Source organism: Cebus imitator, unplaced genomic scaffold, assembly GCF_001604975.1.
Source record: "Cebus imitator isolate Cc_AM_T3 unplaced genomic scaffold, Cebus_imitator-1.0 Scaffold303, whole genome shotgun sequence".
Classification (NCBI taxonomy): Eukaryota; Metazoa; Chordata; class Mammalia; order Primates; family Cebidae; genus Cebus; species Cebus imitator.
Genome location: NW_016107618.1, coordinates 572,793 through 576,989, shown reverse-complemented (window position 1 = coordinate 576,989; position 4,197 = coordinate 572,793). Strand labels below are relative to the sequence as shown.

The window sequence follows — 4,197 nt, the reverse complement described above, 5'->3', positions numbered from 1 at the left end:
ATTCTGATCCGAGCCAAACCTCCCTACCCCCTGGGAATAGGGGGAGGTGGCAGCAGGGTGCCGGCGTGGAGAGGCAGAATAAAAGAACGGCGAGTACAACCTGTCGTGCAAGCGAGCAGCGCCGGGAAGGAAAGGTAAGCAGCCGCGATCAGGCAAGACAGGGAAGGAAACTGGTGTCCGGCCCCCACCCCGCCACCCGGAGCGGCCGGAGCCTCCCAGGTCCCGCCCAGAGCTCGCCGCTCAGCCCCAGCGCCCGCCGCAGACTCCCGCCCTACACAGACCCTCCCAGGACGCGCTTCCTCCGGAGCCGGACCCCCGCCCTGGCCTCCCCGCGGGATGAGGCGGGTCAGTTTAGTCCGCTTCTCGGAAGAGGTGACTCGCGCAGAGATGTAAACACGGCGAGACCAGCTGCGCTCGGCCCATCCCCCCGCCGGGGTCCATAACCTCTTCCCTCAGCCCTGCCCCGCGCCCCGCGCTCCCCGCGAGCAGGCGCGCAGCGCGCCTTCCCCTTTCTCCAAGTCCCGCTCTGCGACCGTTGCCCGGGGACACTCAGTCCCCTTCCCCCAGCGCCCGGCCGGTGTCACCGCCACAGCCGCCGGAAAACCCCTCCGCAAACCCCGAAGCAAACAACACCAGCGCGGGGCGGGGGCGCGGAGGGAGGCGGCGGCACTCGGGACACCTAGGCTTTTATCGCCGCGCCCTCCGCGCTCCCTCTCACCAGCCTCGGCTGCCCGCGCTCTTACCTGCTCTCTGCGTCGCCCAGGAAGACCGCGGCGTCCCTTTCCCTCTCAGCAGGGCCGCGGACTAGCCGCCGCCACCGCCGTTGGCCGGGCGTCCGGAGGGAGCCGGGGCCTCCCCAGCAGCCAGAGCCGCTCCACAGGCAGAGGAAGAGACAAAACAGAGGCGCGCCGCCCCGCGCAGCGCCCCCCCCGCCCGCGCCGCCCCACCGACCCCCAACCGCCAAGGCTACGGCGGCGACACAGAGCTCGGCGCGGGGAGCAATGGTGGCCCCCGCCCCGCTCCCGGCCCCCTCCCTCCACCCCCCGCCTCGGCTCCTCCCCCTCGGCCTCCAGCCGCCACCACCAGGACACTGGAGCCCGCCTCCCCCTCCCCGCCTGCTCTGAGCGCTCCTCCCCTCCCCACGCGACGGGGGGGGCCGGAGCGGCACCGCCAGTCACCGCAGCGCCTGTCAAACGCAGGCCAGCTATTTATACCCCGCGGGGCCCCGCCGCCCTCGGGCCCCCACCAGCCCACCGAACCTGCCTCTTCTGCTCTCTTGAATCCCGCCCTCCTCTCTGCGCCCAACTTCTCCCAAACCCGCCTTCCCAGGTAAAGACGCTCGTCACTTGTCCGGCTCCCTGCCCGGGGCTCCCCATCCCAGGGCTCCCCCATCCCGCTCTCCACTCCAGCCCGGGATTGGTGCAGGGGGCTCCGCCGCACGGGGCAGGCGTGTGAGTACAACGGGGCCGCGCGTGCACCTGCAGCGCCCGCCCGCTTCCCCCAGCCGGCCAGGACCGCACGCACACACCCTCGCCCCCCAGGGCCCCCGCGGGCCCCGCCGTCACCGCATCCCCAACTCAGGACTCCCACCCTTCTCCGGAGACGGCCCCACACTTGAGCAGTCTGACAGTTACAAGGGGGCGAGGTTTTGCAAAAACTCCTAGCCCGGTCCTTCCCGTCCCCACTTCTCAGCCTCGGCTGAGAGAAAGGTGGGGGTGCGGGCGGCAGGAGCGCGACGCCCGCCCCGCCCCGGCCGGTGACGCACGTGGCGCACCGCCCCGCCAGCCTCGCGCCCCTCGGCGCAGCCCGCTCCTCCTCCCCGCTCGCAGTCGCCGGGCGTAGTACACCCGCGACCCCGCCCCATTCCCAGAAATTACCACCCGCCCAACAGCCCGGCGGCGCGGCGGTTGGTGCCGGCGTTTGCTGGCGGTCGGGCGGCTGGGCCCAGCGCGCAGCTGCGGAGCGCTGCAGGCGGCCCTTTGGCGCTGCCCGGAGAACTGCGGGCACCCGCACCAAGCCTTTGTCGCTCCTCGCTCGGTCAGCAACGGAGAAGTAACTCAAGTCTGAGTGTTGTTGGTGCGAGAATGAGAGTGTTTTGGTCCAAGTGCCTACGAATTCGAAAACGAAAACCCAGCAGGAGCTGCACGCTTCTGGTTTCCACACTTTCACACAAAGGGGAGTCTTCGAGCAGGGCAGTCTCACGCGCCTTCAAGTGCACAAAAGCCAATGACATGGTGCCCTGGGTTGCCCTGCGTTGAAGCGTCTCTTTAATGGGCTTCCTTAGGCACAGTTATGCATACGGACGCCTCAGTCTATTCCGCCACCACCATTCCCAGCCGCGGCGTTTTCTTGTATTTGTTTCTTTAACAAAGAGCACTGCCTGTCCCGGTGCCGCGGGGCTGATTTTGCTCCCCTCTCGGGCTCCTGCCGCCTCGCCGCAATGGACCTGGCACCTGGCGCGGTATTCACCAGCTCATTTCTTGGCTCCAGCGTTACTCTTTTTTACGGCTTCACAATTGGTCTTGAGCAAAGAAGAAACCCCGAGGAATATAAGAGGTAGCTTGAAAGGGACGTAGGAACTGTGGAAATCATCCTAGAGTAACGCTCAAATGTCAGAAAGCTGCAAGAGGCTCCAGATTTAAATCCCTGAAGAGCCTAGTAATGTAATGATCTTTTTCTTGTCTTAATACTGTTGTTGCCTCTTTTCTTGAGAGTGAGTCTTCCTTTCCTATCTTAAAAAGCAACTCTGGGCGGGGCGCGGTGGTTCACGCCTGTAATCCCAGCACTTTGGAAGGCCGATGCTGGGAGTGGGGGGAATGCAGTGGGGAATTGCCTGAGGTCAGGAGTTCGAGACCACCCTGCCTAACAGCGTGAAACCCCCTGTCTACTAAAAATACAAAAATTCGCCTGGTGTGGTGGCACATGCCTGTAGTCCCAGCTATTCGAGAGACAGGAAAATCGCTTGAAACCGGGAGGAGGAGGTTGCAGTGAGCCGAGATTGCGACACTGCACTCCAGCCTGGGAGACAGACTCGCCTCAGAAACAAACAAACAAACAAAAACTCTGAGGAACTCCTATTCTTAAGAAATTTTTACCCTTGAACACAGGGAAACCTGAAGAGCATAATGGGTAATCAAAGATCCTCTTTAACTCATGACAAAGTTGTGTGGACTCCTGAGTTCTAAATCATGAGACTATTGACCCTTTTGAACTAAAGAATTTATAAAACGTTGGTAACATTCAAATCTTTAATACACAATAAACAGAAAACTGCAAACATAGCACCCTTTCTAAGGGAGTCTTTTTATCTCATTTCTTGTAAAATAACTTACCCCTTATGGGAACCATTGCCACTTTGATATTTGTAAGGAATTAATTAATAATTGATGATATTGCATGTCCATAGCATAGCATACTAAGGTGCAGGCAAAGACAAAGCCTGATTCCCTTTCTTATGAACAGATACCACCTGCCAAGTCATATAATTTCTGTTGTCAGATACGTTGAAAAGAAATTCTTTCCCACTGACAATTGTCAGTAAGCCGGAAAGTCCCAGGTGGGTAACAGTGGTAGATAGCATTATTGTTCCCAATTTTTCACTACTCCACACGTGCATGCCCTTTGAAATATGCCTTTGTAGTTCCTCTCATTAGAGATAGCATGTTTCTCCACCCTATTCATGTTGGGCTTAGATCATTCCATTTGCTTTTGGCCAAAAAAGACAGGCAACAGTGACAGTGTGACAGTTCTGAGACTGGCCTCAAGAGGTATTTCATGTTTCTCCTTCCCTCTCTGGCACTCTTGTTTTTCACAATGTAAAGAACATACCTGGCTAGTTCCCTGGTCCAAGAAATATAAAGCAGGTCTGAAGCCACTCCCACCTTGGAGTCAGTAACCAAAAGAATAAAGAATTGTTGTTTCAAGCCGTGTTTTGCAGTAATAGTGTTTTGGAGTAGTTGGTTCCCAGAATTAGTGTTGTGATAGCTGACTGAAACAATAGCAGAGAGAGCAACCTGCTTCCTTCGTATTGGCCTGGCAGGTGCCTAGCCTGATGTCTCTCAGGCAGCTCTTTAGCTGTGGTTCTTAGACACATCCCTTACGGAGGCTGGCCGAGTAACGAGCTCAGAAATTTTACAGCAAGCTTGTCCAACCCAGGGCCTGCAGGTTGCATGTGGTCCTGGATGGCTTTGAATGCAG

The 4,197-nt window shown here is 58.8% G+C and overlaps 1 protein-coding gene across 4 annotated transcripts in view; it reads right to left on the bottom strand.

Moving 5' to 3' along the window:
• Nucleotides 1-1,002, bottom strand: part of ELF2 (E74 like ETS transcription factor 2) — a 118,911-nt gene extending 117,909 nt beyond the window's left edge. For 2 of the 4 annotated variants that reach the window (XM_037729383.1, XM_037729384.1), the window contains exon 1: nucleotides 744-1,002. The gene's annotated coding sequence lies outside the window, so the exon portion shown is untranslated. The remainder of the gene's footprint in view (nucleotides 1-743) is intronic. The other 2 variants (XM_037729382.1, XM_017502873.2) reach the window with 1 other exon arrangement.
• Nucleotides 1,003-4,197: the final 3,195 nt, after the last annotated feature.